Genomic DNA, 26217 nt, shown 5'->3' on the forward strand with positions numbered 1-26217 from the left:
GAAAGTGTCCCTGTGGGTGTTCTCTAAGTAAATGCGGTGATTTTTCTTTAAGTTGCAAAAACACACAGCATCCCAAAGATGGTTGTTTACTGTATTTACAGATAAGAAAGAATAAAAAAGGAATTGTTATTATGTAGTGTGTAAGTATCCGGAAACAAATTAAAACTTTGTTAGTGATTTCCTCTTGAATCTCCTAAAGTTTGAGTGGGTGACAGTTTGAGACAGAAATAAGCATGGGTTTACACCACATGGCACAAACCCAGCATGTGAGCTGGGTCTGTGTGTGTGTGGGTCAGAGCCTTTCAGGGGCAGACTCCCTCTGTCAGGGTGGGACCTTGTAAGGCATGGAGTCCATCAACGCCTGAGTGATGAGGCAGGAACAGGTGCAGCGCTGGGGAACGGCAGCTGCTGCGAGCGCCAGACTCAATCGGCAAACCAACAATGAGGGCCACATAGAGAGCAGCATGGGAGAGAGTGAGAAACCACGAGTCACACAGATGACAGACAAGCAGTAAGACGGCAAGTAACATGGTTGGAAAAAAAAAAGTCAAACCGTTTGGAGAATAAGGCTTTTAGTGACCAAGGAGACAAAGACACAGCTCATGAAAACAAGCTAGACGTCTGGCCCCATGGAAGGGTGTGAAGGTAATTGCATCCTAACATGATGCATGCAGATATTGAGGGTTGTCAGTTCAATGTATTAAAAATAATCAAAAGTAATAATAATATTAATAGATTTCACTTTCCTTGAACATAGAAAGTACTTCTGATTGAGCTTTTTAAAGGACAAAGGAAATGAAGGAATCATCTATCAAAAAATGCTGTCACATGGTAAACATCAATTGCACCTTATACTTAGCTAAACAAAGTATAGTCATTAGTAGATGGCAGGTTGAATGTGTAGTCTGCTGAGGAAAACTAGGAAGGTTCTTTTTTTTCTGAAAGAAATAATGTAACTGATCAACTTCTGCGATCTGCCACCATGCTTGTTTGAACCTTAAACACACTGAAAACTCTGCCCCAACATACAAACCACCGGATTACTTGTATCCATTCATACCATTAACCTTGTGCTTTTTCTTTGTTTTACTTTTAGGTTTATTTATGTCTTTTCTGTCATTTCTACCCAGCAGGGATAGATTTTTTTTATCATATTGGCAATAAATGATCAACTGAATATGACTGTATTGTATTTTAAGTTGGTTTGAACTGGGATCATTAGATCTGGCTCTAACTATATGACTTAATTTGATTTATATGAACTGAACTTATTTAAAATCGGTTGTAGCAGACTTAGATACTGTATAACTCAACATGATCTGGACCTGCTTGTCTTGTAAAGTACGCTGAGATTAAATTTGTTGTCATATAGATAAACTAATCTGACATGAACTTAATAGAGGAATATTAATGCTAAGCCTTAGCAACACATTTGCATTCAATGTGCCAATTCACCAAAAGTATTAATAAGGAATATTAATGACTCATTTTTAGCTTTTCATTATGACTAAAACTACAAAATAAAATAATTCTAAAAGTGTTAAAGTGTAATTGATATTTCTTAAAATCATGTTTTGCCAAATGCCTGTAAAATTACACTGAAAATTGTACCATCGACTGTAAGGAAAACAAGGAGAAAGAAAATGTAAAACTCAGGCCATCATAAAAGATGTTTGTTGATAAAAATAGTCATACATTTGTCAGACCATAAAAATGAAAATGTCAAGTCTGACCACTGATCTAATAAAATGTCCAATATCCTGAAGCACTTAGAGCCTCATCCAGTTCTTTACGTAGATTCCATACACAGTAAACAATAACATAAATTTCTCCATTTTGGCAGACAATTACAGTAACTATGGCTACAGTTTCTCAGCTGTTTCCTATGCGTTTTATACAGAAGCCCTTTGCAAACCTTCCTCATAACAGATTCATGCACAGCTGAGACCAAATGATCTCATATAACCAAATACTAAACACTTTATGAAAGGGTGCAACTTTGTTTTTACAATGTGTTACGTCCCCCAGAGACTCAACATATTTAGGGACACGAGACAAACGAAAATGAGGGTTAAACAGGATTTTATTTATAATTTCTTTCTTCCTCCTGGGTCTTTTGTCTCCTGTGGAGAAGACAAGGGTTAAGAAAAAAACAACCCTCAAATCCCGTGTCCTATAAAAATAAAAGAAACTCAAAAGTAGCAACGAAAAGGTGGACCTGGTGAGCCAGTCAAAAGAAACAAAACGGTACCGCAGAGGGCCAACCCTATACAGGGCCGTCGAAGCCTCTGCGGATACCGGACTAAGAAAAAGAARAGAATCTACTTCAAAAAAAAGAATCGAAAACAGGACAACCGRTCACACCAGGCCAAAACCAAAAAAGAACAAAACTAACAAAAATACCCTAAACGGCTGTGGCCAGCGGCCGCCAGACCGGTCGGCATCGTTCCGGGGTCTGAGACAAACAAACAAGCGAGAGGGAAGGCAGCTCTCCCACGATGCCATCAGCCCACCTATATATAGGCGGGCCAACAGCGCCCCTAATTAACATAACTAATTAATACAAAACAAAACATTACGCAAGCCCTATCGTATTAACAAAAGATCCTAACGTCTCCATAAACATAAATAAATAAACATAAATCATATTGTGCCCAAGCACATAACACAATGTTTGACACTAAATCTGAGTTTATTTTCTTTTCCATCTAAATTAGGACAACTAAACTATTTCTGCTGGCTAAATGTCAGAAATATTTGGTAAAACTAACATTCATTTTCCAAAACAGCATCAGAAGTTTACACTGACMTTACTTTAAGAAAGGTAAGATTATGAAGTCATGTAAACTTCTGATGAGTTAATTGCCAACATTCATTAATGTGACACAATATTGTAATTTGATTTGCTCCACATCGATTTATAGGGCATTTCTATCAAATGCTACAAAACTATACGTAAACTTCTACAGCTTAGAAAAGTAACAATACTTGTCTAAACATTTATGTTGTTATTCTGAAATTTAGCAAATATAAATAATTTGTGGAAGTCTTAACTGAACATAAAACATCAACAAAAAACTTTTATACTGATTTCATGTCAAACTGCAAGAAAAAAAGTTATGAATCTTGTTATGATGGTTGTAAATATTATTTTAATTTGATGTTTTATGGTAAACTGTAATTTAGGACAATGTGTAAAATTCCCTGCTTCTTCTCCAAAAACAGAAAATTGAAGTTCTGAATCTTAAGACTCTCTGAACATCCAGTAAATCCGTATAAACTTGTTCACTCAAACACCCACGGATTAACTAAAGTGATCATCAGAACCCTTGTGGAGACGAAAACTTTTTTTTTTTTTGAAGATCTTGGCTAAGTAGAGCATTGACAGCAGCACTCTAAAGTCCCAATTACAGCAATCTGAAATTCAGCTTCAGATTTATGAATCTTATCTGATCCCCACAGGCCCTTTAAAAGCCTCTCTTCTCATAACTTTGACTGGATGGCAGAGATTTAATGTCCGTCATAGACGATATCTGGGCCTCTAATTGGAGTCAAACAGGATTACATGTTTAGTTCTTGCATGTCGAATAGAGGTACCCTCATTTTCAGTGGATTTCCTGTATTTTATGAGGGCGAAGTGTCATATCCGTATGTCTTCAGAAGGAGGATTGTTGATTAAAGGTGCAATACAAGGATACCAGCTATTATTCTGATGCCACCTGCTAACCCCCCCACAATTACAGGATAAATGACGGTCTGCTCGTCTTCCTGTCTCTGCTTGTACCGACGCTGCTTCAAGTAAAAATAAAATTCACACCTGGGACCCTGCAGTAACACACAAATTCACAGTTATACCTGAAGGCCATCAGACTTTGTATCCTGTTTTCTTTTAGTATATTGATATTTGAATAAGTTAAAAAGTGATGTCTTCACAAACACAGAAGATAAAACCTGATATGCCTCAAGATTCAATCCCATATAAGTTAAGGCTTCGGTATCCTTTTAATGTTAGGGTTTAATGTTAACTTAATTTGTCTATTCTCTTAGGCTGCACTTTTATAGCTCTTAGATCAATCCCCTTGGTTAAAATCTGTTTCATCTTCTGTGTCTGAAGTGCAAAACACACTTTCAATGGCACCAATTTGATTAACACTTAAAACACGTTTCACTTTATGTGGATTTAGAGGTCGAGCTTCCTTTTAAACAAGTGAAATGAGATGAAAGGATGGGGCAGAATGGAGCAGGATGGGGAGAACACAGACATTAGTTTGGAAGGTCGGATCTTCTCGGGGACTTGATGTTGACGTAATGCAGCTGAGTCAAACACAAGCCAATTTGCAATGGGCTGAGATTGCATCAGTAGTCTCCCCCTACTGCCATAAGGCTCCACGACTTTCACATCTGCATCAATGCTGTAAAGCAGGGCGAAAAGGCAATGCAGTGTTTAATGACTCTGCAAATGAGTGAACAGCAGTACCCCCCCATACGGTACCATAAGGCAAGAAGATTTTTAAATATTCCCTGTAGCTCAGTAAATCTGATCAGATGCGATTTCATATGTCTGCAATTTTAGGGGTTTTTCCCAAAAAATTTGGTGACTTCACTTTGACAAACAGATGTACAAAAACAATGACATGAGGCTACAGAAGTAGTAATAACCACCCCAAAAAAAACCCAGCAACAACGATCGTGTGCACTGATGACTGAAATATGACCTGACTGTCTATTCATCGYACCAAAGGTAGTTCAGTGATACACCGGCCCCAAAGAGGCTCAGTGGTGAACAAGTGAAGCGAAGGCTGACCAATGGTCCAGTGTAGCTCACATTGCTGAGGAACCTCATTGTCAGATTAAACAGTTCATAACAGTTTATGAAATATGAGGCTACATAGCCACGGACTAATCAAGGTGCCCTATGTTGACCCTTGTTCACTGACGACATGCCAACAAAAAGTATGAGCACAATAAATGGAGCATGTAGAAAGGAGGAAGGTGTCCTGGTCTAACGAATCATGTTTTCACTTCAAACAGGCTTCTGCCACGTGAGGCTCCAGAGCTAACTGGATTTTGACAACATTTTTTAACAAAGTTATGGTAACAAAGGTTTTCAGGTTTCAACAGTTTTTAATTCATGGAATGGATCCATTTGATTTCTGCAACAAAACGGCACAGAAAGTAACACTAGTATTTTTTTAGATGTATTTTTCTTATCAGGTTTGAAACAATTGTATGTGGTCTTTTTTTTTACATCCCACAGAAGAAGTTTTTATCTCTTCTCTTTTTGCAACATTTTTACAATGTTGTTTTATTTAAAAATCCAAAAATATATTTTAAAAATAGCAAATTTGGTAGAATTTGCTATATTTATAAATATAAATTTGCTATATTTTTTTCACATTTTTTAGGTATTAACTTGGGATCCAAATTTTCCAGATGTCAATCCAGTCATGCATTCGTGTAGAAATTTAGAATCGCCAAGGTTTTCACTACTTCCAGGTCCAAAATAAATATGGCTGCCTGTGGCAAACAGGGTTCTTAGTTTTAGTCATAAAGTTGTGCTGTCGGTTTGAATTTTACTAACTTGGTAACACAATGATGTATGGCCTCTATTAGTGAGAATGTTGTTGCAGTGTTGCAAGGTAAGACATGCCATCACTAGATGGCCATCACTAAATAGTCCTTGTTTTCCAAATCGAACCTGAAATACTGTGGAGCTCAGTAAAACGTCATTCCCAGATCTCTGACTTCAGTGACATGATTTAGGAGTGTGGGTTTTGTTTCCTGTAGGCAGTAGGGATTGGCACTGGGTCTGCACTGCAGTAGAGGGCAAAGAGGTAAGATCACAGCGTGTGTCACTGTGACAGATAAATCACAGCTTTACGACTTGTGCGCTGTATCATCTCATGGTGGTTTAGGAGCTCAAGACAAACAGTGTGAAGTGGGCTACAAGGTCGGCCCGTCACGCACCCTTTTGTCCACTGAGAAATTCCCCCTCATCAGTCTTGCTGCCCTGGCAACGGGGTGAGAAGTCAACTCCATTCAAACAGAAGAGTTTGGAGCGACGCCGTAAATAAGAGGATTTGTACGTGCGTGGGAGAGGGAGTGTTTGCCCTCTTCGGACATAAGCGTGCAAGTGGGAAGGGGAAAGTCTGGACAAGGAGAGATGGGAGACAGGGAGAAAGAGTCCACAAGAAGAAGATAAATCTGCCTGCTGACACTGCAGCCTACTGTCCTCCCTGGAGCAAGCAACAGTTGTAAAAGAAAAAATAAAACAAAAGAAATAGACTCAAGTAAGAGATTAAAAATAGAGAGAAGAATGTATGAGTCTGGGGGAATTTTAGTGCCGTGTCAGCACTCCTGGAAAGGTTGCTTTGATATATCGCCTTAGTGAAAGAGCAAAGTGTCCTTCATCATTTGAATTAGCTATGTAAAACCCCGCTCATCTCTCACACTGGATTTCTAAGTCATTCATAATGCTAATACATTTCAGTTAATGCAATCTGCACGCACTGACTGACTCCATTTATAGTGACTAATTTTTTCCAAAAGGCAGAGGGAGAAAAGATACACTCACCAGTTACTTAGTTAAGTACACTTATTCAATTGCTCATGCTCAAATAGTGAATCAGTCACTCATATGACAGTAACTTCAGTAATTCAAGTCTAATGAACATAGTAAACATAGTTATCTGAAGTTGAAACAGAGGATCAGAATGAGGACCGAGGGAGATTTAAGTGACTTTAAATGCGTCGTGGCTGTTGGTGCAAAATGAGCTCATCTGACTACATCAGGAACTGCTGATCTGCTGGGATGTTTGCACACAAGCATCCATCAGGTTTACAGAGAATTGCCTGAAAAAGAAAAAGTATCCAACGAGCAGCAGTTGTGTTTGATGAAAATAGTCTTCTTGATGTCAGAAGTCTGAGAAGACTATAAGATTATAGAAAATAGCTCAAATAATCACTTTTCGTAAGAAGAAGATACAAGATGCATAATCCACATATCTTGCGACTGTTACAATCTGTGTTTTCTGTGTAGTTAGTTTTGAAGTTTTTCTGTGTTTTAGTTCTGTGTCCCCCATGAGTCTCTGTGATGTCCTGTCCTCCCTGTTGGCTTCCCAGGTTTGTCTAGTTACCTGATTACCCGCCCTGTGTATTTAAACCCACCTGTTGTCTTTGTCTCTTCTCGGGTTCTCATCTACTGTCGTCTAATGTCAGTTGTTGTTTCACGTCTCTCCAGTAGAACTGTTAAGTCCTGGTTTGCTTAGCTCTTGTTTTTCAGTCTTCAGTTATCAGTTGCTACCTGTATTTAGCTGTTTGCTAAACTCTCTGCTGTGCCGCCTGTTCTGGACTGTTTTGAGCTTCTTTCATTAAATTCGTCATCATCTTCATGATGGGTCTCCGCGTTCATCCTCACCACTCTCCAACCACCACTTTATGACAAGTTGCGTGAATTACCTTAAAACGAATCGGATGGACAACAGCTGCAGGAAACCACTTCTGTCAGCTAAAATAAACTGAAGCTCCAATGTGCATGTGGTCTCCAAAACTAGACAATGACAGAAACAATTAAAAGTTTCCTGGCGTGATGAGTATTGATTTGAGTCGTGACATTCAGCAAGAAAGCGTAGATTCCTCTTAACCATTGCTTTCAGTACAGACGACAGCAGTGCTCTGGTGTGGAGGATATTTTCATGATACACTCCAGGCTGCATAGAACTGACAACCCAATGATCTCCACTGTCACTCAGTCTCAGTCCATGCCTCTTTAACATGTGGTTCAAAATGAGATTAACATTTTAAATTTGCAACCAAACAATCTGATGAAATGAAGACAATATGAAGCGAAATTAAAACAAGGAATGATTCACGTTGTTGTTTTTGTGCCTCTGCAAATTATGGCGAAAGGGAGTGCAACCCAGTGTGATGAAGGTGTACCTAATAAAGTGGCTGGTGACTGCATGCATGTGAATAATATGCAAGAATGGATTAAAATATAAACTAGAATTTTATAAGTCTGTAAATCAAAGTGAACCAAACATAAAGCATCTCCAATTACAGCAAACCATCTAGTCTTGGCTGGCTTTCATTTTTAGGGAGAATTCAATTTGGAAAAAGATTGAACAGGACGAAAAAGTGTGTCTGTGTGTGTGTCCTGACCGACCTAGAAAGAACCCAATCAGTGGATGTCACTAAAGGGGCAGAGATGAGAAAACGTGTTAATATTTAATGTTTTGGGGGCCCCAGAATCAGGGCCTCCTCTCTCTTTTGCCGCAGGCCCTCCAATTACCATATTCTGTCCTGTACTACCCACACTATCTCTTTCTCGCTATTACTCTCCTTCCCTGAAACGCATCCACAAGCAAAAAAGGATGAGAAAGGACCAAGGAATGGAGAGGATGAAAAGAAAAAAAATGACAGGAATAGTTTGTTGAACAAGGTTTTTTTTTAGAGACCAAGGTAAGGTAGCCAGAAGGTTTCGCAAGACTGCAAACATATGCAGAAGAGAAATGAGAAAACGAAACTGAAACAAACAATAAGGAGGAAGATGAAGTGAGAGAATAAGAGAGTCCCCTGTGCGTTTTCAATTCCACTCTGCCTCTATCCATTTATCAAAGTAAATGACTTGCCTTAATGGGCCACAATAATATGCAGTGTTTGGCAGAGGTAATCTGCTTGCATATGTTGCCGCTAATCTTGCTGGTGCCTATAATGGGCTGTCCTAATGAGTTGCATTCAGTGATGGAAGTGGTGGAAAACACTATAAATTGCCCACAGGACCAAAATAAAAGGTAAGACAGCAAAGGGAAGATGATAGAGGAAGGAATTGCAAATCAAAAGGAGAAAACTGGTTTATTTATCTCTCACATTTTGAGAAAAATGTCAACAACTCTCCTAGCCATTAAGTATGTTGTTCTTTCATTGAATAATGTTAAAAATCAGTGAAACTATTAAAATAACTGCTGTTATGCATAGATATATAAATATATATGTATATTCTCAAGTTATCTGCATATAATTGGAATTATTACTGCCAATTTATGTTTTCTGTTTTTCTTCTTTCTAGAGACTGTACCCCTGGTCTAGTATTTTTATGTCTAGTTGGGTCTTTTTCATGGAAGAAGCCATGACAAACACAGCAATGGGTGCAATTTCTACCTTTATTTTCCCCATTAATATTAACCCTGGTTTAGTGACTCTGTGTTTAGATGGATCTCTTTTCTGGTAAGAGACATTGGTGAAGGTAATACTCTCACTCACTTTACAGTGCTTTTTTCCTGTATGTGATTTTAGTCCTCTCAACCTTGAGTCACTCCCTGCAGACGGTCACTGATGCTAATAAATCCGACTTTTTCTTGTCAAAAATTATGATTTTTTTTTTCTCCACTGCAGATGCAGGTTTGTTCAGGGTGTTAAACTGATACGAGTCAAGAACTAAAAGCCATCAGCTACATTTATTAAATGATCAACTGAACTCGACTGCATTGCACAATAATTAAAATGCATTTAGACTGTCCAATTTGATCCAAATCTGGCTACATGATTATGATTGTATTGTGTTACAGTTATTATTTGTATTCAATTAAGTTTACATTTGGACTGAAATGGATTATACATGACCACATAAGAGTTACATTTGAACCTATTTCAAAGTTTTTTAAGGCAATGTTTTGAATTTATTTTTGTGGTAGAAGTACAGGGGTTTTATTTTATACTGGATAAAACTGTACTCACTGCTAGTTCCAGTATTTTTCTTCTAAAAATGAATGGTACTTTCTAATGCCTAGTTTCCACTGAGTTTGTGCAGTGTGCTATTTTATGATACAACAAATTCAGGAAAATGTTTACATTGGGTTTATCTGGAGTTCAACCCAAATGGCTAATGTTGCGTCATTCTAGTGCAATGATAAACATGACGCACTTGTATGTCTAGTGTTTGCTGCAAGCTGTGACGTTCTCCTATCCCACATCCAATGGACTGTGTTGTGTAACACCAATAGATTTACACTAACCTTACTGTGCAGTTGTCTTAGGGACCTACAACTGAATTCGGCCCATCAATGTTGTGAAACTGGTCAGTTGTATGGGCCGTTTTACAATAGAAACATACAAAATATCACATCAAAATGCACCGCCCCTGTCTAACCTCTCAGTTTGAAATGAGGCATAAGCCTTGGTGGTTAATGCTTTTACTGTGTAAGCCTTAATGCTTCTATTTACTGTGGAGTAGTTTAAATTCAGTTTGTGAGATGTTCTGAAAGGTCAATGTTTCTGCGATTTTACGTTTTGATTAAATGGATCACAAAAGGAAAGGAGCTGCAATTCTCAAATATTTCTAGAATAAAAACATTTGAGTACATCTATAAAGGTTAGTGTCTTCAATATTGAAAACCTTTTATTTTGGGATGATTTCATAGACGAGTAGCTGGAGTGCAGAGACAGGAAGGAAAATGTTCTGAGGTAAAATAATCTTCAGTCATATTGTCCTTAACAGCATCTAAGTGTATTAGTTTCCATTTCTCTACTGCCCAGAATTGGACAACCATCTGTTCCTTACTATAATTTCAGTGATTACCTTTCTCTAAAATTGGAAACATTCAGTAAACATCAAAATATGCATTCATTTCTCATGCAGATTTTGTGTTTTTTGAAATGAATTAGAACAAACTGGGTTTACAATCTGACAGGATTTATTTTTTTTTGGGAAACTCACTTGAACATTCATCACAGTCCAATTTCCCACATAATCATCTCCACCAGTCAAAATGAGAACTGACACTGCAGCTTGAAGCTTGGTTAAGAGTTTGGCAGTTTTATTATTAACTGATTAGACGCAGCTAAGCATCTCCATCCTGACATCATCTATCCGCAGAGCATTACAGCCTCCAATGTGGTTTCAGTGGTAACTATGTGGAGTTTAGAACCAAAGCTACAAAGCTACACTGGTGGTGCAAATTTATAGATTCAACAAGTCTTCGTTAACAAACTACTTTGCCAGGAGGCATTGTGATTCAACTTTGCAATGTTGTCAATCATAATATGAGGTTGAATTTGATATTGAGTGTAAAGCAAGACATTTAAAGATTTTTTTTTTAAATACATTAAAGCCCAGGTTCAGGCTCTGCAACAGCATATGAATGCAAACCACACAAACAAAAAACCTCAAATAAAAAACTTTAATGGGTTTTGGATGCAGTTTGCAAAGATTGGGTTTAATTTGCATTCCTGTTTCCCTTTATTTCCCCTTCTCTGACTTTATACGGCCAGTTGGTATACAACCTCAGCATATATAAAAAAAACTGATTTGCGCTCAAAGTATAGACAGAACCCTGAAGTCAGGAAGGATAAAAAGGATAGCAGAGCTGACTTAATAGAAATGAGTGGGTAGACATTACAGCTAATCTCACTAAAAGGGTTAGGACAAAGTGCTGCTGCCTCTGCTGTCGCTCTCGCTTCCCCAATAGATCTATCCTTGAATCAATTCATTCTGCAAGCCATTTCCAAACATGCTGTGCAGATAAATACTCTGCATTAAAATAGCTCTTTAGTCCATTTGATGTAATAAAAACCAACTCCATTAGCGGATGTCCATATGTGAGTGTGTTTCCAAAAATATCACAGGACAAGTTGTGTTAGGTAGAAAATAAAAAAATAAATTAAAAAAAGACAGACACTGTGATAGAGAAAGTGAGATTTGCGATAGGCAGTAGAGTGAGGAAATGGACAAGGTGCATTACGTGTTTCTCTGTAGGTCAAATATCACCGGCTGTGCTGCCAAATCTCAGTGTATTTTAATACTGATGAGACTGGAGATGAATATCTGAGGGTATATTTACAGTAACCTATTTACCAGCTCATGCTGCTCCAACTCCAAACAGCTAAAATACACATACAAACATACACATCTGCCTTTCACCTCTCAACATCTCTTTCTCAACTATAGCCTCCATCTGTCATCTTTTCTTTCTTTCTTTTTTTTTTTCCCAGCTCTCACCTCTTGCTGAATTGTAGCGCCGAAGTGTTTGGTTGGTCTGACAAAGGGGTCTCTCCCTGCATGGATGGGTTACACAAACAATGTGAGATGAGGTAAACATAGTGAGGGCCTATAGGTAAATAACAAAAATGTTTTCTGGCTTTCTAACCATCTCTCAGGGAGCAATATGACAGAATTGTAAAGATGACTGCTTCCTGCTTCTTCTCATTCTGCAGGTCATCAATCATGTTTACATGGGATGAAGGTGTAACAATTCATCAGCGCTGGTTTCATAAGACAGGACAAAGTAGCTGATGGTGAAAATGACTAAGTTGTGATTGTTATCACGTAAACACAGACTAAGTTGTGGCTGTAAGCTTAAGATTAAAATAATATATGACATGTTCAGCACTGTACTGCAACAGGAAATTGCTTTAAGACCTGCAGGTGTGTTTAAATAAACTAGATAACTAAAACAAAGTGAAAACAGAAGAGAAATAATAAGACAAATAGTCATGCCAGTTGACATGCCAATTTCTTCCAAATGAAAAGCAGGAGGAGGATCTGATGACTTCCTGTCCTGTCTCATACATATCAACATTTAAGCAACATTTAAGCATCACCAAACCAGATAAACATCCATTCAAAAAGGGAAATTCACACAGATTAATTCCTCGAAATGATATATCTCACTTTTATAGTGTAGAAATAAACGCTTTTATAGAAATAAAAACTCTTATTGTGTTTATTTCTGTTAATTTTGATTGCCATGGCTTCCCACTAATGGAAAGACTGCGAGCGTTTGCAGTCTACCTTCTACTGAGGGTATCACAGGTAAAAAAAAAACTGCCAACTGCCCCAAAGTTTTATATGTTCTAATATTCAGTTCTTCTTTTTGGTTTTCAGTTTTACTATGATCTATAATCTTTCCAAAGGCCAATTTGAAGCTTATTTTCACGAACAAGACTAAAAATTATCCTATTTAGTATAATTCTACCCACCTTGGCCCTAATTACAATTGCAGCTCTGCTCCAGATTGTATGTATTTTCCATAAATCATTTTGACTCTACTTCAGTTAGAATTGCTCTGTCTGCATTTTCTGTATCCGTTGCATCCTCTTCCAGGATCTCTCTCCTCCCCTTGCTTGTCTCTCATTCACTGTCTGTTGCAGTGCTGAGTAGCACTCTGCCCATCTCATTTAGAAGCAGCCCTCCCTTCTCGTCTAATGAGGCTTCAGCTTGGCAGAAAAGGGAGAAAAGGCAGAGAGAGGAAACCCATTTCCACTTCTTCGGCTGACAGCAGTTCCCTCTTGAGTTTCTTTTCTAATACCCACATGGGATTATGTTAGAGAGCTGGAATAGGGGGAAAATGGTGGAACAAATGGATATCCACTCTTCCCCATTAGCCTCCATTATCTGGAAGCATCATTTCATAACTAGTGACTAACAAGGCCGCAGTGGATGTGCCTGTGCCAGTGTTGTAGGTTCAATTGTGCGCCTCAGTTGGACCAGGATACACAAATCTGGTGCGGACAGCTCAGAAACCAGAGTGAATTGCCCTTCTTTGTGCCCAAGCTGAAATGCGAGAGCGCTTGCTGAATAAAGAGGGTCTTATAAGGGGGTGAGGGTCCTCCTTAGGGGCCCAGTCAGTCGGGCATGACAAGCCAGTGCCGCTGTAATGAGATAACAGGCCACTGGTGTACGCCTTGATTCATTCCTCCTTTCTTTTCTTTCTCTACATCCCTTATCCTTTTGCTGTTTTCTTATCCACCCATTGCTCTATTTTTTCAAAACAGGCCATCATGCTCAGCAGGCTGGTAAAGCCTGTGTGTAAGGGACAGATAGAGGGATAAAGAGGAATGGGTAAACCCAGTGGCAGGGAGATAGGGTGAAGGGGAAAGACAAGGGCACAGGGGTGTGAAAGTTAGAGCTTGAGAAGGAGCATGCCCCTTTGTGTGTGTGCATTTCTGGAAATATACCCGAGCAAATGATAAGAGCTCGGAAATCTTAAATTCAAAGAAGGGAGATAGGTGTAATCAAGAGACAGACATATGACGGGTATGCAGTCACCAGCTCTGTGAAGGCTGAGCAAAGCCAACCTTCAATCCTCAGACATCAGAGATTTACCACTGTACCAGCCCCCCAGCCCCCCAGCCCTCACATCTCTCCCCTCACCCTCAACTCTCCCTGCCTTGCCCAAGCAGACCTTTACGGTGTTAACAGTGGCAACACTCGGTGGGAGGTAGAGAGATACTGGAAATCCCCGTTCGACACTGAACCTGTTCACTGTGTGCTAGAAATATGGCTTTCAGCTTTTGACACCACCTACAGTGGCTTGAAAGTTTTCAGATTGTATCGCAGTACAACCACATGAGTTAATGTGTAGCATATTAAGATTAATTATGATAGACTTTTCCTAAAGAGTGCAACAAAACTGGCCCACCTATGAAAAGCTGTATGTGGAAAAAAACTGCAATAGCATGTAATCAACAAATGAATGTGGTGGTAGATGCGTCATGCTGTGGCAAGGCTTTTCTGCAGCAAAGCCGGTCAGAGTTGATGGAGAGATGTAAGGAGCTGAATCGGTCAAAACCAGTTCAACTCTGTAAGACAACATACGGGCTGTAAAAGATTCGAGACTGGTGAAATCCATGTTCCAGATGAACAACAACCCACAACCTCTAACTAAATAGATTAACACATACATGTGATAGCATTGCCAAGTCAAAGTCCAGGCCTAACTAAAGAAGCACTTGAAAATGTATATTAGTCCACTTATTCTGACTAAACTTGAGCTATTTGTGAAAAAAGAATTTCCCAAAACATCAGTCTCTAGATGTGCAAAGCTGGTAGAAAAAATATAACAAATAACTGTATCTAGCTTGTTATAATATGCTATAATAGCATTGTCTGCAATACAAAAATATATAAACAGACTCCTTGGATGCCAACACTTGATTTTCAGATTTAAATTTTTTTTTTTTTGTGACCAAAGTGCAACAGCTCACAGAGAGTAGTGGGAACATTATTATGAAGTTACAAAAAAGAAAAGCATAATCACACATTTCCCAAGATATTGTGTGACTATACACTGGTAATATGTGCATTGATGCAGAAGGTTTGAATAGAAATGCACCCCTCACATTTTTGCTTCTACAGCATTTAAAAACATGACAAAACACAAAAATTTCAAGTACCGCATTTTCCGCACTACAAGGTGCACCGAAGTATAAGGGGCATGGAATAGACGCTACAGTAGAGGCTGGACTTACGTTATGCATCTACTAGATGGAGCTGCACTAAAGTGAATATCAACAAAACAGTCCGACTCTGGTCGGTGAGGAGAGCCTTGCGTTACTGGGCCGGGGCGTGGCCAGACGATGGTCACAGTTCTCCGCTCGCGCACAGCATGTTCGTGGAGAATGTGGTGCTAAATGACCTGCAGACGACCTGATTCTAGATGGTCGGTAGGTAGATGGGTCAGTCAAACTTTATTTACAAACCAACATTCTGACAACTATCCCAGCATGCAATGCTTCTTCTTCTACGGGTGAAAATGAAGTCGGCGGCAGCTTACCGTAGTTGCTAGACCTGTTGTGGCTCAATATAAGGCGCACCAGATTATAAGGCGCACTGTCGACTTTTGAGGAAATTGAAGGTTTATAGGTGCGCCTTATAGTGCTGAAAACGAGGCACTTGCCTTTTTGTCTCTAAGCAGCAAAGATTGATGGCTTCAACTTTCCTCCTGGTATGATTTGCAGCTTAACTTTCTCACTTCCTCAATGATTCATTAGCATGCTTCTTCCTAAATCAATGTGTTCTTATCATACAAAGACATATTTATAGTCGGGGCATACAGGCAGCTAGTGCTGAGATTTAATCTCAGTCACATGAGCTGACTTCTTGGCTATAAACACTAGCACCACCAACATTAAGAGCTGTCTGTGGACCCTAAATCTACATCCTCCTGATTGCCACACAGAGCACACTGCAGACTATAACACATGCAAAGATACCTTTTAATACCCTTCATCCCACCTTCAGTTCCTTCCTAGCAAACTACCACTACCCCCACACGCTCTTTTTGCCTATTATGGTGGATTAACTTGTAATGCTTGGATGAACTTCAGTAAGTGGGGGGTACAAAGTCACACCTCGATACCATCGCTGGCAGGCAGGCAGGCTGATATGGTCACAGGACTGCTGGCACACACACATGGAGCCTTCTGGTCTATGGTGAGACACATGCAGGCATGAACACGCAAACACACGCATGCGGGTATACACACAGGAACCAGACTGCCATGCCACAACAGAAAGAAAGGTGCAAAATCCAAACCAAAGCCTCAATTAATCCCTATGATCCCTCAGAGATGGAATAATTCAGAGTTAATTACTATTCTCCTGCTTTGCCTCTTTTTTTTCTCCTTGATTTCTAAATCCACTAAAGTCCCTCTTCCATCCATGAGGCAACCATTCAAATATGCTGTCTACAGTAGATCCTTCTTTGTCTCGGCTCTACAATTGTATTTATTTTCCCCCTGCTGCTCGCCTTGTGCCTTGGCAGACTCTTCAACACTTTGTCTTGACTGAGTGAAATGAGAAGCAAAAATGGTTACGGGCCCTCTCTCTCTTTCAATTCCTGCCTTCTGACACACACATACACACACGCACACACCCAAACCCACGTAGAGGGTCTTGGCAAAAGGCAAATGCTGAGTCTGGCATCGAGGTTGTGTCTTTCTGGTTGGAGTTGGGAACCACAGAGAGTTTAATTAGAGTGGAGAGAGGCACCACATGGATGGTTGACTTCCTGGTAAGACTGGCTGAGCGGCTGAGGGGTGGAGAGGCCCACTAACAACCACCACACTGTGAGATGCTAGCTGTAAAGCAAAAAAAAATATGCACACAAGCAACCAGCAGTTATAGCTGTAGACACAGTAGCTGCACTCTCATTTGTATGCAGTGTGTGCTTTCAAAACAATCCTTATGCCTCAAACCGACGCCAGCGGTATTCCTGAGCAGATAGCTCATTAAAGAGATAAAGCGCAACCTTATAATTTAACCTAATTTATAACTGAAAGTGTGCTGCATTCTCACTCTCATTCCTCTGCATTATCTCATGTCTCATCTGGCATTTTGTTGCATGGGCTCTACCTGTTTTAAGAAACATATTGAAAAAATAATTTGCAACTCCCTGTTACTATTTTCTGCACCAAGACAAGCAAGAAGATAAGATAGAGACGAGGAAATGGAGTACTGGGGTAAATAGCTGTTACCTGTGCACAGGTACGGGCGACACACACACACGCGCACACACACACACCACAAGAAATGGAAGAGAGTCAAGGTATTTGCCCAGTCATTCATCATGGTATAGGTACATTCTGTAAAACACACTCCAGGTAATAACTGCTTGCTATACACACTTGATTTAACCTTCCAGCATTCCTGGATAATTTGCAACATAATGGCACACCTGCCTTCTCCTAAACTCAATTACAGTGCCTTGCAGAAGTGCCCAAACATTTGTCTCATTACAACCACAAACTTCAATCTATTTTTCAGGGATTTTATGTGATAGACTAACACAAAGAGGTGCATTATTGTGAAGTAATTGGAAATCTTAAAAGTGGAATGCATTAGTGTGCAGTATCAGTATTTTGTAGAACTACCTCTCATTGCTAATACAGTTGTTAAGGTTTTCAGGGGTGTCTCGGTTCAGACCGATTAATTTTTCAATCCCTGTTTGCAAATAAAATCTCAAGATGAGTCTCACTTTATGGTCAAATTGCCATACATTTTTAACTGGACAACAAGTCATGAATGTGTTTTGATTTGTCTTTTTGGGGTTGTTAGGTTGTGCCAGCACTTGGAGCAAACTGCAAATAGAACTTCTTCTGACTGTCTTTCAATAATGGATTTCTTCTTGCCACACTTTCATAAGTCAGATTGATGGAGTTCATGTTTCATAGTTGTCCTGACGGCAAATTCTTCCACCTGAGCTGTGGGTCTCTGTAACCATCAGGCAAATATTATACCCCTGACCCAGTTCAGGTTGTGTCCATTACCACTATGAACCTTCATGAAGTTCTTTAAGGGGTGATAAAAGATTCAGATATAATTTTCTGGCTCTGCAGAATCGGATGAAGATGATAACTTTGCTCACAATTAAAGCCCTGAATACATGTGGACATCATGTATGAGGATGGTGACACAGAACTCAACACTAGGGAAATCTCCCAGGGAAAATTCCCTGCAGAATAAGACTGCCAGTTTTAGGTCGAACCCCCTTTGATTCTGCAGTCAAAGGAAAATGAGCTGAAAGCACACAGGTCTCAGAAGATTGTATCATGTGACATGACAAAGTAATTTATAATAAGGTTTTCTGGTTGTGTGTTCATAAGGAAAAATGAACTTCTGATTAATGCTTAAATCTTAGGGTTTAAGCTTCTCTTACATAATGAGATAATAAAAAGATGCTAATTAATTCTCTTTACAAATTATAATATTTTGGAAGACAATTGGTAGCACAGGGCTTTACTTAGGAGTATCAGAGTAAATGGGGAGGGAGAGGCTACAAATGAGTGCAACACATTGTTTATGAATCATTAAAAAAAATTATGCTTTTTTATTTCATTTCACAATTATGTAGTACTTTGTGTTGGTTTACCATAAAATCAAAATAGAATAAACTGGTGTTTGTGGTTATGTTGTCGTAAAACATGGAAAAGTTTGAGGGGCAATGAAATAGTTTGGCAAGGCACAGAAACACAGAGTCAAATTAAATTAAGCTTATTCAGGGACTAATATCTGTTTCACACCGTCTGTTAATTTTAACTTTAATTATGAATCCATTACAGGCAGTGGCTTGGCTTTTGCTTCAAGGGATTGCATGTTACCACAGTAATAGACGTAGAGGTTATTGTCACAGCAAGACAGGCATTACACTTTGTAAAAGTAGAAATAACTGAGGAAGAAAGGGTCTTTTCTGGGGCATAGGCGGGTCAGACACTGGAATATTGCAAGCCAGGGGGCGAATAACTAAAGCAGCGGGGAGGCAGGCTATGGCTCTGTGGGTCACATTATTATTGATTGCCAGACATTATGAGGACAACATGGGAGTCCACAGAGACAGTGGAATAAATTGTGGCTTGACATCAAAGTCAAGCTGCTGACACTGAGCCTGCAGGGGACAGGAGCTACCCAGCGCTGGATTAGAGGTGGATACATACCTCTCAAGCCCACAGAGAGTGAGAAAGAGAGAGAGGCACAAAAATAAACAGACAATGAGATCACTGTCCGCCAGTTACCTGATAAAATAAAGGTAAAGACTGAGCATGAAACGGAAAATGGCACAGCGTAACAGGAGGAAATGTCAACCGTGGAAAATTCCAGCTCCACGCTTTGATTCCTTAGGAAGTCACTTTTTATAAATTCAACACTTTTCATACAACTGTGTCTTATTCACTGACACATCAAGGCTCACCAGAGACTTCTGCGAAGGTGCATTATTCCAAGCCTCATAAAATTCCAATCTGCTACCCCAGAACATTTCCACATTCATTAAATCTTCGTTTAATCATTATTCATAGCATGACTGATGATGATATTAGAAAAGAAATGGAAGACAACAGATGAAATAATTAGGCAAATGAAGCTACGATATAAATATTCAATGTTCAGTTTCATTTAAGCTGATTTCAGGGACACACGTCTTGGGAGTCTGAGCGCATTGGAAATGAAGCGTCTGATAGGGGCGTGAGGTTAGCTGCAAGGATAACCACACGACTGCCCCGACATGACAAGGACACATCTAAGGAGTGGCTTGTCATCGTCTCTTGGCATCAGGCCTAACTCGGAGGGCAACATGCGTCACCCACTGCTGTGCGACTGACCGCACTCCCATCAAGACAGCTATCAGACAAGATAGTTAACTGGAACTTTGGAGATATAATCTGGAATGCATCAAACTGAAACCAAAGACAAAACATGGTCACACATCACATGTCCTGACCTGCGCCGACGTGCAGCTACAGGAGAAACGATGACAGAGATACCTTAGTGGAGGGGGTGGGGGGCAGCTAAAGAAGATGTGAGGTATGTGATGGGGGAGGTGTTGCAGGTGATGACTGCACGGGTTAGTGGAAGAAAAGGCAGACAGAAACAGTGGGGTGTCGCTACGCTTTGAGAAAGAGACAATGAGGAGTGAAAGAAGGAGTGAGGAGGCTTGGGAGATTATTATGACTGGATGAATTCAAATCCTTGGAACCAACAGAGTTCTGCAGTTCCCCTTAAAGTAAACACATTAGGTTTGAGTCAATAATTAAATCTTGTCTACTGCTCGGACAGCACGTATGTTTTGTTGGCAAAAAGCAAAGAATAAAAAAAACTGTTATCAATTATTTCCCTACCCCTGAGTGCAAATTCAGGCCATATGCTCACATGTGGTCTCCCCTGAGGTCCCGCCACAGATTGGCCTGTGACCCTGTGAATTATGCCTACTTTTGCACCCACACATGCGCAGGCAATAATTCATCCTGACGAACAAAAGGAAATAAATACAACCTTCTGCAAGGTTCACATTTTGCACTGACGTTTTGTCAATACAAAACGTCAGAAATGTTCCTCTTGTGGTGCCCCTAGAAAGCTAAGCTCATGCCTCTTTAATGAAGCGTGTTAAAGGGAGAGTTCAGATTCGTTTTGAGAGGTTCTGCAAAGTTATCAATAATAGTTCCCTTATCTGTAGCGGAAAGGTTAATGTAACGGCGAGTTTGTAGAAAAGTAGAAAAAAAAATCCATAATGCAGAGTTGTAAATGACTAACAGTTCAACGTACCCACACAAAAAATGAATTTGAACTATTTAGAACAATTTAAGGTGCAAATGTTCACATTCACATCATTCAATGCTATTTTATCAAGTAATAAACACCTTCTGAAGAGACCTTTGTAAACTGTGTTGCTATGTACCCAGACCTGAAGGGATGTTTTAGGGTGTTTATGACAAACTAACTGCAGATGGATTGATGGAGATTTTGGGATGTGAAAGACAATGTTTTCACAGGTACCTTGTAGCAAAAATAGTTGAACAGAGTTAGCCGAGTTTGCCGTTCCTGATGCAACATCATCACACTTTGGCAGCTTTGACTTTGTGTATTTTTGTCTCGATTTCAAATAAAGTGTGTTTGTGTCACCATGTTCATGGCTGACTGATCAATTAAAGCAAAATCTATTCTGAGCTTTTAAAATACCAATCTGATGACTCCTTGTTAGAAGACAGATTTAAAAGATAATGATTCATCAGTCAAAACTCAGGTGTCTCTTGGAGATACCACAATGAGGGAAACAATGCATTTACAAAGTCTGAAAAACACAAATGATCATGTGAGTCTAGACGGTATAGATGAGAAGCGCGACAGACACTGAAGGCGGGAGAGTGTTAAAAGAAAAGCATGCAAGTGACAAAACAGGCAGAGAGACACAAAGCCAAATGAAGGCACACCAAGATGAAAGAAAAGATGAAGCATAAGAACGAAGCACGTCAGTGTGTCCTTGTACAGCTTCAATCGTGGCTCCTGCATACCACAGAGGCACACAGTGTGCAGGAGGTTTTGTTCCAAAATGTATCAGGGCTGAACTGGTCTGGGTAACAATTGCAATGTAATTAAATGCTAATCTGTCAGTGCAGAGAGCGGGTTCTGCTCTATATTCTGGGTTAAGCTTAACTTTGAATCCATTTACAAGAGGAAACCTACAATGTCAGCAAACGTTTGTGTTCACTTATCACTGGCAAAAAACCCTATTAATTTGGGGCTTTTGATGATGCAATGAAACGGTTCTTTTCCAGCAAGTAATTATTCATTGAAACTTTACAACAACCGTTAGCGCACAAGTTTAAATTTCTGGTGGATTTTTTTTAATATTAACTACAGGCTCAAAAATGCACAGGAAGCCCTAATAATATTTAGATAAAAATCCTGCAAGTTACAGAGAAACTACATACTTACGGATATTTGTCCATTCTAACATTTTAGAATATCGGAGCTCATGCATTTTGATTGGTTTCCTGCCCCCGATTTAACATTTGTGTATGAATAAGCCAAACTTACAATAGGATCAATGTGTCACAGTCATTTCACAAGCTTATTGTGCCTAATTTTTCCATTCCAATACCAGCTTCAGTGTGTTTGGGCACTATGTCCAGGTGGGATTTCCAAATTACATGATCTCCTCCATCAATATTTCAACCACCAGCCAGAGGTGCTGGTTCAACCGAGCCTCATTATGATGCTATCATCATGCCTAACAGTTAATAAAAGCAGAATTCAAAGCTATTTTTAAAAGCTGTTTGTTGTGTTATCATTTCACCCTGGAAATAAATAACACATGATTAGTAAATATGAACTTCTCACCAGTGCTGTATATGCATTATATAACCGTCCATGCTTGTAAACACATACTACACTTTATATAGGAATAACATTAAAGCTAAAACAGACTTTCATCTGCTAGAAAAACTTCCTGCTTTTTGACCTTGCAGATAAGGCTCAGAGTGAATGTTTACCGAAGCAGATGGTCCAGGTAGGCGTTGCAAAAGCTGTTTGTTTACAAGAATGGAGATGGAGAAAAACTCATCTTATGGTTGGGAGCCAAAAAGGACGGCCGTATGTGTTTGTGTGTATTTGGAAGAGGGGGTGGGGGGGGGGGTCTGATTTTGCTTGGTTGATGAAGCACGGCTATCAGAGCCTCGACTAGTCTGGCATCATCTCATCAACCTCCTCTGTCTCCAAAATCTGGTAATAATAGGGAAACAGTAAAACATCATGGGTGAGACAGGATGGAGACGGAGGAGGAGGAAGGAAGTGGCACTGAACCAGGATAGAAAAGTGGGGTTAAACAGAGGTTAGTGGACTAGAGAAAACCAGAGGAAATTAAGGAGAGAGCAGATAGAAAAGAATTTAACTGTCTGCAAGAAAATAACAAGATGGAACGCTCCTGTATATTATCATTGTGGTGCTGTCTTAAGATTGTATCCATCAATGTCAACGGGAGTAGCAAGAGGAGGAAAAATAGGAAAAAATGAAAACCAACCAGATGTTACTGAGCTTGTTTCAATTAGATGAACCAGTAAGGAAGTGGCCTGTACCACTGCGCTGAGCATCATGTAATATTTTCCCCAATGTGATCAAAATGAAAGCTTCATGCTAAAATCTCAAGTTGAGATTTCCATGTAACTTTCTCAAAGAAAGTCCTCTGAGGCACAAAATGCCATTAAGAAATGACTTAGCTAAGGTTAGAATTAGACCCATTTTGCAGATGGATTAGCAGGCCCGGGGCAAACTTTGACATTTATGGTGAGGAGGGCAAAACAGCATTTTCCGGTGGCTAGCAGAGGCAAGCTAGAGCTTGTCCATTCAAGTTCAAGCGGGAGAATGAGGGCAAAGAAGGAAGTGGAATGAGTGGGGAGTCTGTCATAAACTGGAAGATGTGAGAAGGCTGACGAAGTGTCACCAGAGGAATGTGGAAAAGAAGTCAGCCAAGTTGACGGACACGAGATGTGGAAACTGTCTGTCACGGGCCGCTCCAGAATTTTCCATGACTCCAACACTCCAAGTAGAGATGTTGCTGCAGGGCAAAAAAGCCAACCCTGTCTCCCTATAATGAGCTATGAACCAGAGGTGGAGATGGAAGATAGAATGCTGGGAGGAAACATTCGAACTTCAGCTTTAGCCACTCCTAAGTGAAAGCAGAAAGAACCAATGTGTTCAGATGTATCCCCCATGATTAAAGAGGCGTTCCTGTTTGTGTTCAGCGTACCAGCACCCAGATGCTCAGCATCCTCCGTTATAAATCAAACCAAGTGCTTGTTCCATCTAATAGGTTTCACAAAAACAGCACGTGGTTATATTTAGAAGCTATGCCCCAGAAAGCACACAGAATAAATTGTTTGAGTAAAAAACGGACATGCAGTCAGATAAATTAACTCAGTTAAGCAGTCTCACCTGTTTCTCACTGATCCTGGAAAAGAGTCATTTATGGTGGCAGCAAGTTGGAATAGTACTGTTACGATAGTTCTGATTAGCTCTTTTTTTAGACTTTTGTTCATAGTTTTCGGGTTGAGTTCTTTGCAATATCTTAGCTGTTCCTTGGACTGCGCTCTTCCGGATTTAGGGTATTCTTTGCATCCAGACTGCCTTGTTCCTGCCTGCATTTAGTCCTTGATTCAACAAATTATTGATTAAATAATTCTCTCAATTTATAAAATTGAGAGAATTACATTATCACCTTTTATCCGTAGTTACTCCAAGGAACAAACAATAAGCCCATAACAATGAGCAAATACCAATGTTTTCAGCTTGTAAAAAAAAAAGAAGAAGAAAATCCTTGTTCAACTTGGGCTTAAGCACCCCATTAATTGATATGGAAAAAAAGGGTTTCCATATCATAGTAGTTCCAGTTTTCCTGTGATGGGCTGCCGACCTGTAATGGGTGCATCCCGACTATCGCTCATCGACTCTGAGATAGGCAGCGTACCTCAACAACCCCGCATGTATAGATGGGTGTAGAGTAGACGAGGGATGGTTGGATGGACAAACAGTAGATCCAGTCAGAACTGTGTTTTGTGTGAGTCTGCAATATTGAAAAGCTATGACTGAGGTTAATGTTTGCACAGTTTAAATAAATAAGAAAAACTTTATAAATGAAATATGAACACATTCTAACTAAAGTAAAAGTAAAACTTGCGAAGCTGGAATACTGCATTGACCCATCACCAATCACTTGGAAAATAAATCTAAGAGCAAAAGCTCCTAGGGCTTTAAGCTTATTAACATTACATAACACTGTTTTTTTAAGCGCAACTCCTCTTCACACCCACATGTTAAACAAACAGTAATAGCTTCTGGCCATTTGTTCCATGTTGGACTGAACTACACTAAACACCAGCTGAAGCAAACAAACAGAGGCACAGCAGTGTATAGTATCACTGGCTAATATGGTTCATGGACTGAGCCTGGCTCAGTCTGATATGGTTGCTTGTTTCCTCAGTCTGGAGCCAAGTAGCCAACGATTTGGATATTGTCTCATGTTTGTACTGGAAGCCTGGTCTGCCCTCTGCGAGTCGACTGACTGATAATCCACAGCAGGGGCTCTGACCACATGGCAGAGTGAGAGCAAAGGGAGACTTGAATAAAGAAACTGCAAAAACAGCAACTGGCAATTGGTTGTGAAATGATATGAAATCAAATACAGACATAAAAATGCACAAACAATATCGCAACCAACACTCTAAAACCCTGGGAATAGAAATGACCCAGATTGAAGTTTTTTTTTTTTTTGTTAAGATAGAAATGTGTCATAAATTGACCAATCTAACTCTGGATTGAACTAATACAAGAAGATGTGTTTTAAATTAAATTCTGTATAAAAAATAACCAGATTAAACAAAAAAAAGACAATGTCTCATTTGAAACAGGATGAGGATTATACTGATTATACAGTAAAATATCACCTCTATATTGAAAATATAGGAAACATAAAGAATCTTTAATTTTTAAGATTCAAATTTACCATTTAAATCTTTAAATGGTACATAGGATGTGAAAGATGGTCAAATGTTAAACTTTTTACCTTCATTAACTAGTCTAGTAAAGTTCACTTTACTACACTGGGTGTAGTAAAGGACAGACAGAAGGACACAACCACAGAAAGGTCAGAGAGAAAACAGGTGCACAGCCCCAGGAGAACAAGTGTGTCGTAACTCGACTGGCTATCAGCGTAACCATCAGGTCCACCTCTTTTCCAATTGCTCTGAGCATGAAGCTTTTTTCAGGTAATCTGAGTGTAGAGTTAGCTTTAGCTTGGTGTTTCTGCAGCACGCTGACGCCTGAGTGCCTTCTATGCTGCCATGCCGATGGTGGGCTTGGCTTTGGTGCTATCCTCAACCGTTCTACCAACTGCCCCATAAGCACAGCCAAACACACACACACGTCCGCACACCCCCACGAGCAGATGGGGCAACGTGGGGTGTGTGTGTGTGTGTGTGTGTGTGTGTGTGTGTGTGTGTGTGTGTGTGTGTGTGTGTGTGTGTGGGTGAAGGGCTCCTGAAAAGGGTGCGGACCCTCAATGGTCGATTTTTTTTTGGCCAGCTTTACTTCACCAACATCCTTGCCAAGGAGAACAGGTTTAACTCTGACAGCCTGGATTATATATTGCCAGCTGTTAAGCGAGAGGCCACAGAATG

The 26217-nt window shown here is 39.8% G+C and overlaps 1 protein-coding gene and 1 long non-coding RNA gene across 5 annotated transcripts in view; one reads left to right on the top strand and one right to left on the bottom strand.

The window, feature by feature from the left end:
- The window catches only part of bcam (basal cell adhesion molecule (Lutheran blood group)), a 67412-nt gene that overhangs the window by 27596 nt on the left and 13599 nt on the right, over positions 1-26217 (bottom strand). The window lies entirely within an intron of this gene.
- On the top strand, positions 447-12627 carry LOC103477841 (uncharacterized). Of its 2 annotated transcripts, none has more exons than XR_535703.1 (3): positions 447-645; positions 11989-12110; positions 12211-12627. It is a non-coding gene; the product is annotated as an uncharacterized LOC103477841 (long non-coding RNA). The 2 variants fall into 2 exon arrangements; XR_535704.1 differs by having other exon boundaries at positions 11989-12087.

Source organism: Poecilia reticulata, linkage group LG16 (assembly GCF_000633615.1).
Source record: "Poecilia reticulata strain Guanapo linkage group LG16, Guppy_female_1.0+MT, whole genome shotgun sequence".
NCBI lineage: Eukaryota > Metazoa > Chordata > Actinopteri > Cyprinodontiformes > Poeciliidae > Poecilia > Poecilia reticulata.